Source organism: Notolepis coatsorum, assembly GCF_963971535.1.
Source record: "Notolepis coatsorum genome assembly, chromosome: 16".
In the NCBI taxonomy this organism is placed as follows: domain Eukaryota; kingdom Metazoa; phylum Chordata; class Actinopteri; order Aulopiformes; family Paralepididae; genus Notolepis; species Notolepis coatsorum.
The window spans coordinates 53,930,172-53,942,350 of NC_140180.1; positions in this window are offsets into that span (position 1 = coordinate 53,930,172).

A 12,179-nucleotide genomic window follows, 5' to 3' on the forward strand; every position below is an offset into this window, starting at 1 on the left:
AGCCGCCCTTAGAATCCCTTTTTAATTTGTTCTTTATTAGTCCTAGGCACACATCTATGGGGAGAGAAACACAGGCAATTCCAACAGAACATGGCATTTCCAGTCTCCCAAAAAGTTACATAGGGATACTGCTAAGCTATTTTCAGTAGTTTATTAAACATTTGTGGTGGAAAAAACATTCCAAACAAATTGTTATTCAATATACAGCATTTTTAAAGTCTTTAAAACATGTGTGGAGGGAATATCAGTATTGCATTAAATAGTGAATTCCACTGTATGCATAATGTTACATGCATGTCTGCACAGAGTTATACATATTTGCACAGCTCAATGTTAGTAAATAATGTACAGTATTTACTGTTACTCAGCTGATAGAGTTGTGCCCTTCCTGATGACTTGTCGTACAGAACTTGTAAGGCGCTTTGGATAAAAGCGTCAGCTAAATGACTAAATGTAAATGTACAGTAAGTATTGAACTACAAGTGAGTTGCAAGCCTGCAGAGGTAGAGTTATTTAAAGCTTTGATTTGGGTCGATTGAGTTCTGGTGGCGGGGCCCAATGTGATATATTTTTGTGGGGCCCAAAATCCCTGGCAGCGTCCCTGGCACATTACTGCACTCCCATGTACTGAATAGTAATACGACGTACATAGATGCAGTACATGCAAGCAATTTGGAAGCAGCTTGTGTCTCTACCTTTTACCGCTCAATACCACTCGTCTCCTACCAGGAAGCACTGTAACTCGGAATAAACGAGAGGCAGAGGTGAGAAGAGGGAGCACTCTGTCCTGATTTGACCACTAAATACTCCCACTTCATTTTGAGTGACACTCAATTAGAAGGGTTAGTAGCATATCAGAAAGGGCCACTCCACCAGGCGGCAGGGCAACTTTGCCATTGTGGTGCCACTGGGCGGCGAGGCACGAAGCCTGTTTTTTTAGCATCACCTTGATTGCCTCAATTCTGAGGGTACATCGGAGGGCCGGACAGCCATTCCCTTGGTCAATAGGGAGGTGAAGTCCACGTCGACGCCACAGGCAGGCTGACTCTGGCCTGGTCTGGTACATTGAGATCGCTTTATCCCATTTAGACCCACAGCGTCCTCTAAACAAACAAACCTAAGGCATTGTTCAACAACCTTCTGAAACCTGACGTTCAATAAAAAACCTGTATTTCTCAGCCTCTGTAGCAGAATCTAAATCTGTTTTATTGTCACATCTCCCATTACTGTTATAGCATAGAGGAGTGAAATAATGTTGTTCTTGTAGCAGATAAACATAAAATACATACATAAAATAATAATAAAAAACATTTGAAACCGTAATTGATTGCCTTTGTCCTAATGTGTTATGGTTTGAAACCGACCCCAATAGCACAACACAAGACAGGTATGAGAGTAAGCCAAAACAGGGCAATATTTATTATATAACAAAAAGCGGCACAGTCCCTTTAAGGGAGAACACAAAAAACACTAGAGTCCATGAAATACGAAAACTGCGGCACTGTGCCTTTAACAGGCGAACAGGCTAAGGGACTAGGGGCACTGGAGAGCGGGACAGGGACAGAGGCCCGGAGAGGCGGGCTAGAGACTGGGACAGAGGCCCGGAGAGAGGGGCTGGGGACGGGGACAGGAATCCAACGGTGGAGGCCGGGCACAGGGGACCAGGGGCCCGACGGCGGAGGCCGGGCACAGGGATCCTCTTCCGTCCCTACACCGAGTAGGGCTCTGCTGCTCAAAAAGGAATCCTCCTCCTCCTCAGATGCTGCAGACGGGCAGCGCAGAACAAAGGGGGTCCCAGGGGACCGGGGCGAGAACACGCCATCCCCCCGTGGAATAGGGAGCGATGGCGAGCCGGGGTCCGAGGGAGAACACGCCATCCCTCCGTGGAATAAGGAGCGATGGCGAGCCGGGGTCCGAGGGAGAACACGCCATCCCCCCGTGGAATAGGGAACGATGGCGAGCCGGGGTCCGAGGGAGAACACGCCATCCCCCCGTGGAATAGGGAGCGATGGCGAGCCGGGGTCCGAGGGAGAACACGCCATCCCCCCGTGGAATAGGGAGCGATGGCGAGCCGGGGTCCGAGGGAGAACACGCCATCCCCCCGTGGAATAGGGAGCGATGGCGAGCCGGGGTCCGAGGGAGAACACGCTATCCCCCCGTGGAATATGGAGCGATGGCGAGCCGGGTTGACGTCTGGAGTGGGAACACTGGAGTCCTCCCGTAGAGAATTAGAGAGCGAAGGCGGTGTCCCACTCCAGGCACACAGCGACAGGTGGTGATGGCTGGCACGTCGTCTCACGCCGGAGACGCGGCAGGTGATGGTAGCAACAAGATGGCACGACGTCTGGAGTGAGAACAAAGGGATCCTCCCGTGGAAGTATAGAGAGCGAAGACGATGTCCCACTCCAGGAAACGGCAGTAGATGGTAACGTACAGAACCAGCGTACAGAACACAGAGCGACCCGACCAGGACTGGAGGGGAGTCTGCAACCTAAGTACTCTCCCGAGCTGATCGCAAACTCCCAACAGGTGCGTGAAGGTAGGGGAACAAGAATGTCCAAAGGTGGGGGCTGGTGAAGAGTAGGAGACAGGGAAAAGTCCTCGCAAGGGTGGGGCTGTTGAGGAGAGTAGACAGGGAAAAAAGGTCCAGGGACAGGCGAATCCTCACATAATGTCCACTGTTGTCCAGAGCAGGTTGATAAGAAGGTAGACAAGGGACAATTCATGGCACAATTCATGTTTGTAAATCCATAAAGTCCATGGGCAAAGGCTTTTTTCTTTGTTCATTGCAGAATGCTATCCAGTGTTCTAAGTTTAGTTATCAGTAACGTTAACAGCCTAGCAACATACTGACAGATGGCACTCACGGTGAATAATGCATTGGAGTCATTGGCGCTGGGAAATGAGGGGCCAGCGGACTTTTGGTCCTCCCACTTTCAATGATTATGGTCATTTCAAGCATTACATTAGCCTCTATTAGTGTAATTATGGTAGGTTCCAATACTTGCATCACAGTGAATATCCAAGCGCAGAGGCAAACAGAAAGGGTTAACTTCTGTAATTGTGAGTGCCATGACTTCTCATTTACATGTACCTTCTACACAGAGAAAATGTATTGCTAATAGGCTGGGACTGGCCATCAAGCAGTTGACTTGATATTGACCACCTGATCTTGGACCAGTCCACAGAGCTGCCAATGCTCACGCATTGAGCACAAGACTCATGCACATGACCCTCTTCACACACTCTCATGCCACACCTTCTCGGTTCATTGAGACCAAACCAGCTCTTAATGAGTTGTATCAGTTAAAGGCTGCAGAGCTAAAAGAGATAGCAAAGCTATGTGTAACGGATGGTACCGTGAAGCACAGTCACGATGGACTTCAGAGTAGCGGTACTATGGATTAAACTCACTCTCACTCGTAACTCTTTCTGCGCCAAACACGAGAATTATCGTGTTTCAAATCCAACCATTGAGCGCCAAAAACGAGAAAACTCGTTTTAGATCATTTTTTTCGATTTTCCCATTTTAAACACTCTCCCTGGCACCGCTGCCTACGTTAAAATGGCAATGGCGATCGAATCCCGACAGGTGGAAGTACTGGGTCTACCTTTTGAACTGGGTCTCTAAGGTGTCTCTCAGTGTCTCTGTGCCTCTGGCTGCAGGAATCCCCTCCCCCTCAAAGTGAAGCAGTACACAGCCATCTGTCACGGATTTGCTCGCCTGAAACCTATTGTTTTCCGTATTCTAGCCAGGCCCAATGCACACCGGTAATGACGATCGCGATGGAACTACTGGGATTATTCATTTTGGAGTACCTTCTTACAAAGGTAAGGTCTATTTTAGTTCTATTTTACCGAACCTAAAACATGCTTTTGTATTGATCACAGCGTCGTATTTTACCGAACCTAAGACATGCTTTTGGTAACGATCGCAGCTTCGTAAAACGACCCCCCCCCCCTTTGTGAAGACACATCTATATGGTATATACCTTTGATTTGGAAATAATATAGGTTTCAGGCGAGCAACCCGAACGATTTGCGCATATGCATATAACACGTCATATCTCGCAATCTAGAAAAAAAAGACTGGATTATTTTGAAACGGGCGATGTTTAGCGTGGAATAGCGCACAAACAAAAGTATGTAGAAATGAACTGGTTTGTCAGTGTTGGACTATAAATAGTGCCTGTCAAATTAGCCATACTATTGTCTCCATAGCTATAATATAGAATATACGATGGGTCCACAAACATCGTGAAAATGGTCAATAACACTGGCGCCAGGGAGTAAAGATGGGAAAACAGCATGGCAGTCAGTGGCGGCCGGTGTGAACTACATTTGGGTAGGCACGGGGGGGGGTGAAGGGGCAAGCGGACAGCTGACCAAGCGGACACTGACTCGACAACGTTTCCAATGTTAAGTCGAGTTAATTCATACTACACCAGTACACGTATGATCAATCCAATAAATGAACACATATATATATCTTGTCATTTTAAACAAGTTACCATTCATTCATTCATCCATTATGCATCACCCACGGCGAAATTAACACGCTGTGTTGAGAGAGCGAGAGAGAGAGAGAGCGAGAGAGAGAGAGCGAGAGAGAGTGAGAGAGAGGGAGAGCGAGAGAGAGGGAGAGAGAGAGAGAGAGAAGAGAGAGAGAGAGAGAGAGAGAGAGAGAGAGAGAGAGAGAGAGAGAGAGAGAGAGAGAGAGAGAGAGACCGCATTAACTCACTGTTTAGTTGAAACGTGGTCTAGGAGGGCTTGATAAAGTGTATATGTCCACTGTCCCACAGTCCCAGACTGTTGTCGATGTATATCCACTGTCCAGACTGCATCCAGCTAGCTTCTTGTTAGCACAACACTGTACTGATGAGCTGTGTCTTACTGTCTTTGCCCATTTCCGCGTCGAACAGCCTGCAAACTACCTGGTGTTCTATCGCCCTGCTCTAAGACAAACTCTAACCTTAACCAACTTTGAAAGAGTGCCTAAGCTTAACCGTCGAAAGAACTTGCCGGCATGCTCTAAGACAAACTCTAACCTTAACCTACTTCGAAGAGCGGCTAAGCTTAACCAGTGTAAAAACTGACGTCGGCCAATCAGAGAGCGTCTCCGAGAAATGCGGCTACGGAAAGTATAGACGCTGCTTGCTTAGATGATATAGATCGCTTGAAAACGCGCCCAGCTTCCATCATAATACATCATATTTCAACGCACAGCGCGTTACGCACTGATTGGCTGCGACGGATACAGCGATGAAACTAGTGCACGCCCACTGTAAGCGCTATTGCGTCTAGCCCGAGAGAAATGCGGCTACGGAAAGTATAGACACGGTATTATTCTCTATCAGACAGCCACTTCCTGAAAACAATTTTTTATATTTGATATATTAACGTTATATTGTGCATTGGAAACACAAACATACTTAAAATGAGTAAATATTATTCATTTTAAACATGTTTATTTTATTTATAGGGCTCTAAAAAAGAATAAAAATACAAAAATAAAATCTTCTTCTTCTTCTTTTAACCAGGGACGGCGGCGCTCTAGCGCCCACTATCGGCCGGCCGCCACTGATGGCAGTCAATGAGTTAAAAGACACAGACACCTTACAAAGCAGTGAATTCCCCTTTTGGTATAGTGGTCTGTGCTGTCGACCTGTGGTGTGGCAGACCACGGGTTCGAAACTCCCTTGGGGTTTAAGGTGACGATATGACAACCGTTACATATGGACATCACTTTTACTGCAATAAATCTAGAAGGCTGATATGGTAGATGCTATTGCTGAGGTGTTGACCCGGGTTGGAGCAAGAGAAGATGAAGTTGAGAAAACTAGAGGTTGAAGAAGGATCCAGAAAACGCCAACATGAGTTCGAAATGTTCTTAACCCTCAGGAGTCTGGGCGATTTAATTGGATGTGCACTGTTAACAATGCTTGTATATCTAATCGGGTGTTGTCATGTTTGTTTATGTGTTTGTTTAAAAAATAATAAAAATAAAATACAAAAAAAATGTAATAAAAAATCTTTTAAACAAATTTTGTATCTCATTAATTCCATAAGGATGTAGAATACACATTTACAGTTTTTTTTTAATATGGTCCATTTGCATGTTCTTGGTATCTGATTCTAGGCCCTAGGGACATCTATGAATCTTATTTCAGGGAATGTATTCCCAGTGTCAGAAATACTGTGGGCTAGATCCACAAAGAATGGATTGCACGGTGCAAATTGCACCCTTACTTACAATTCATTATGAATTGAAAATAAGGGGACCCTGATGTAAACAAGACGAAATTCTTTCTCTGGTCTGCATCCCCTTAACAATTGTGTGTATTGAGCCGTACTGTATTGTACCCATTCTGCAATCTGCAATTTTTTTTTTATCTTTGACTGTGAATAACACCATGCTCAAATTGACCAGACCTGAAAAATCTAAGCAAATTAATAGATGGAAGATGATTAAACAGAAGGTTTTGTAGATACAGTACTGAATTCTGCCATCCGGACACATGTAATTTGAAATATGATTATAGAATATAGAATATCAGGCATAAAATGGTTATGCGATTAAAATGTGATTAATTAGATTAATTAATTACAAATCCTGTAATTAATGAGATACATTTTTTTAATCGACTGACAGCACTGATATATATTGTAACTAGTAAGAGTAGGTAAGGGATATGTACAGATACAGATATAGTAGTATAGTAACTAGTAAGAGTAGCTGTGATGCATGTGATGTCTTGGGCGTTATCACGTTAGCCTAGCTTAGCACAGTATAAAGCCAGATAGCTTTATACTGAATGCACAGACACACACAGCCAGCATGTAGGCTTTATTTATTTTCTAGCGTGATTCATTCATTGACTCGTTCTGTAGAAAGCTATATGGCTGACTTCTCCAATGTCCAGTTAATATTATTAGTAGTAGTGCTGTCAGCAGACCAGGCTGCAGAAACAAATTAGTGGGGGGGCATAAAATGTTCTCGGGGGGGCACAATGGTTTTTCAACACAGGTTCCCTTTTATACGTTTCAGCTGAGACAACGGCGCTGTGGCTTGCTTGGCGCTGCCCACTGTGCTGAACTAAGCAATTGAAAAATCTAATTTCTCTTTATCTTAAGAACATTCACTTATACAAAAACAGACTGAACGGATATATATAACAGACCTGCTGGGGCAGCGGACTGAGAGCAGGGGACACAAACAGGCTGGATAAGATGGTCAGGAAGGCCAGTAGCGTGGTTGGGGTGGAGCTGGACTCTAGCGAGGGTGGCGGAGAGGAGGAGCCTTGCTAAGCTCCAGGCCATCAGGGAAAACCCCTCCCACCCACTATACACAGACTTGGCTGACAGGAGGAGCATGTTATAGGCTCACACTACCTAAATGCAGCACTGAACGGCACAGGAAGTCCTTCATTCCGACAGCCATCAGACTATACAATGCATCACTGTGCCTCACTGCATCACTGAGCACAGAGTGACAGTTACTGTACCATCTTCCTGAACTCTTACTTTTTAAACAGCACTGTGCAATATACACCTACTGTAGACTTCAGTATATTTTTACTGTATTTATTTACTGTATCTTTTATTCTATTTTTATTCTATTTCACTTTATTCTATTCTTAGGCCATTTGTTTTGTTATTCTTATTCGTGACTTGTTCTGTCTAAATGTTTAATGTTGAGTGATTTGCAGTGTCAAATTTCCCTCAGGATAATACATTTCTATTCTATTCTATTCTATATCTTTGAAAAGTCTCCATTTATTCAACACTTCTGAATTCACTGACAAACTGAACTGAACTGACAAAAATAAGGTGCATAAAAAAGCAAACAAAATTCCTCCACATGCTACCCACCATCATTAGTAGAGCGGCAAGCAGCGTTTGGGGACAGAGTGAAATCTGCCCCTCCACTCATTCCTGAACTTTTTTGTTAAGTCCCTCTCAAATGCCAACTGAATTAAATTGGCCTTGCGTCGATGAAGCATACTAAGGCAATGTTCTGGAAAGACGTTCTTGAGGGTAGAAAACGAATTCTCACAGTGCTGTGCTAGCTTCAGTAGTGTTGTTGTTGACATCAGTGCCCACTAGGGCTGTCCCCGACTAAGGATTTGGATAGTCGACTTTGATTGAGTAAAAAATTAAAATAAAAAATGTACCAGGGTGGGCACAGCTGACTCAGTGGGCGGGCCCGGCCCCCTAATGCCCGCCCATGGCGCCGGGTCTGGCTGTCAGGCGATTAAAAAAATGTATCTAATTAATTACAGGATTTGTAATTAATCACATTTTAATCGCATAACCATTTTAGGCCTGATATTCTATATTCTATAATCATATTTCAAATTGCATGTGTCCAGATGGAAGAATTCAGTACAGTATCTACAAAACCTTCTGTTTAATCATCGTCCCTTTATTCATTTGCTTAGATTTTTCAGGTCTGGTACATTTTTGCATGGTCTTATTCACAGTCACAGATAAACAAAAAATGTATTGATATTCTCATTTGGTTCATTACAATTTACTCAAGCCTAGTAACAGACACAGTATGTCTGACACTGGGAATACATTACCTGAGATCCATAGATGTCCCTAGAATCAGATAGCAAATGGACCATTAAAAAAAAAAAAAAAAATACTAATGGCTGCTATTTTTAATTTTAATAACGCAACAATTTGGTGTGTAATTAATTTATCTAATTAATGCGATAAACTGACAGCCCTAATTATTAGCCTAGCTTAGCACAATGAATGTGTCATATCATTTGATAAATATAGCTCCTAAAATGTACTGGAAAATGTCCCTAGGAGAAAAGTACATAGGATTTGGTCAGAAGACAGCTGTCCCATTCAGTCAACCAAAGGGTCAAAGGGCCAAGTTAGAGGCAGCTATAAGTTACAGAAGAACAGATCTTTGATGCAGAGAATAGGTATTTTACAATAGATAGTCAGTTAAATAAAGTAAGCTTTACTATGGGCAAAAGGACTGTAATACACTTTTAGTTTAATAAAAGTTAATGGTTAATAATAGAGACAGTAAGTATACTAGGAACAGGATGTAATCAAGAACTGTTCTCAGCATAGGGTGTGTGTGAAGCGACTTGGAATGTGAGAGTGAGACAGTAGGTGGTCAATAGAAACTGTTTACAACGGGTGTTGGCCAAATGTTGAACAAAGGATGAGCACATATCATGGAGTTGTTATCTCTTACCTAGCTGCCTTGTGACACAGATGCAGACAGTTGGTCTGAGTGGTATATAGGAGGAACTATCTTTTAAGGAACTTGGATTTATTTTAACTGTTAATATACTTACAATTAATGTGAAATAACCTGCAATTATTACTGTTGAACTGTATAAAGGCTGATGAATGGAATGATATGAAACACTGTGGTACAAATAGGAGAAGAATCATTGAAGTATGCAACTGAGCCTTGGTTGAATCAAGTGGGACATATTTTAATGATAACTAAGTATAAACTGTTAGTAGCTATTTAACTTAAGCTAAAAGGAATGATTAAAATGCTATAACACTAGGCCTGATGAGACAAACAGTGATTATCATCTAGAATGAATGCTTTTGAGACAAAAATAGAATGTATGTGTTCAGGGAATTAAGCAGCATTCAACCATGAATGTTTTGAGACTTAATACCAAAAGTATTAAGTCTATTTCTTACTAGTAAATATCCATTTGATTTGAAACAATGAAAATGAAACACTTGGACTAAGTCCCACCTACATTGAGATTTGAACTGTGAATGTTGGTGATTGGATGAAACAATTTGTGTGAGGTCACTGATGACCTCACGTTGAGGAGTTGCAGCTCATTGATAAAAGGGGGGTGTTGGAAAGACACGAGAACAGAGAAGAACACACACCACCCCCCACCGGAAGAGGACGGCGAACAGAGGAACGGACGAAGAAGGAGCTTTTTGAAACGAGAAAACAATCTCTTTGTCCCTAGGAGAAGCCAGATTTGAACTGCTTTTGATTAGTCTGAGACAAGTGGTCGGTGGCATAGTACCGTAGCATACTTGGATCATTGCACATATTCCTTTTCCATTGAACCAGACCATTGTTGTTCACTTTTGGACTGTGTTGTCCAGCTACGTAGTGAGAGAGAGACACACACTGAGCACACGCAGAACACACCCCTTCCGAGGTCGAAAATTGTAGTTCTCTGACAGAACTGTGGAGATTACAGCCATACAATCTAGCAAGAATTAAGCCCATTTACAAGTCGTATTAAGTTTTGCAAATAAGGAAACAGATATACAACAGTTCAAAGCACTCAAAAATGCCATTTCTCTATTTTGACAGATTTCTGAAATGTGTGAAACTTTGGGCATTTCTGAGGAATCCTCTCGGCTGAGACAAGGCGATTTTCACACCTTTGTTCTACCGCATGCGGGAGCAAACAGGAGGGCCGACCCCAGATGGTTGGAACTATTTTGCTATTTCTTTCACTAGTTGGGCAATTACACAATTCCTGTGCTATGTATTTTTAATCAAGTACTTCCAGATTCTAAGCTGTTTTTGACTGGGCTCCGCCCATACTCGCAATGCACTTTGAGTGACATTCACCCACCTGCAAAGGCAGATACCTTTGGGGGAGAGAGAGAGAGAGATAGAGAGGGACTAAATAATTTAGTCGCCGGGGGCATAATCCCACGCGACAATACATTGGTAACTTGTTTCAAATGACAATATATACCCCCGTGAATATTATTGCACTGATCGGAATACGGACGAACGCGTGGGAGCGTGCACTATGATATTTCGCAACACGTTGACGTGATACAGCGAGTGCTGATACGATAGAGCGAGCAAGAGAGTGAGCAAGCGAGAAAGCTCCCCCCAGTCCCATTCCCTCCCACCCGTTTTATCTAGTTCTCTGTGTGTGATTCACGTTGTGTGTGTGAACAGCTTAAGGTCTCTGCTGTCGAAAACGCTTCTGCATTATTTCCACTCGATGCTCATATAAACGCATCACAGTTGATTGTGGGATATGAGGCCCTTCTCCATTTTGTTTAATGCAATCATGTAGGGAATTGCAAATCATGCAAAATAAATTGCCCTGGATGTTTTGATCCAGACCGGCCCACCACAAGCAACCTGCAGATACTCCACCCCCCCATTGACGCACATACAAACACACCCGCCCTAATTCCACCATTTATAAGAATAATGGATGGATACTCTAGAGTCCAGGCTACTGTAACACCAATACAGAGCTATTTTAAGAGCGTTGCTGAGTTTGTTGCCAGTAGGCCACCACTGTGAAGATGTCATGATAGATTCAGGCTACTATATTGTGCAGTCAGTATTTCATGATGAACGTGTATATCTGAGCAGGCTGTATAATCTATTTCAAAGCACAGTTAAACAATAAATAATATTACATAAACAAATAAACTAAATACTATCTCAATTCTAACCAAAATTAAGTAGTGTACATATTTGAGACCATTACCCCTGGGTATTGTTGGTCTATAAACAATTCAATAATATGTAAATAAACAAGCACTAGGTATTGCATGTATTTGCACTAGTGCTACGGTATTGCTGGCCCATCAATTATAAATAATCTAAAACTGTACTGCACACAAAGAAAATCAGGTGTTCCTAGAATCCCAACCCATCCAAGACCAATCATACTTAATAGGTTCTGAAATGCATTAGCCAAATAGGCCATTATAACTATTATTACGTTACCATTGATTCGCATAAAAATACTCGTTGTAGTATCAATCAGTGGCGTAGCGGAGGGGGTGGTGCGGGGGGGCCCCGGAGCTTAGGGGGCCCCGCCCCCACTGTAGACTATCCTCTTAGATTTCATAACGCGCGGGAACAAGGCGCAGACAGTGTGAGGAGCCCAGTATGGTTCTGCAGGGCTGCAGCTGGATGCATCTCGCGCAGAGGGCGGGCCCCCCCCCCCCCCCCTCCCTGCTACATGTATGTTGTAACTATTTGCTCAACTGTGATAGGGCTGATAACGAATGTTCATTGGCAGGCTGGGCAGCGTTCAAAACACAGCGGGAAGCGCCGGTAAAAATGAAAGCGCAAATATCCAAGCGGACCGGTGCTCAGAAAAACAAGATGAGAGCGAAAGCCGAACAGGAGACGGCAAAGCTACGAAAAAGAACATCATTGTTCCAGCAGGCAG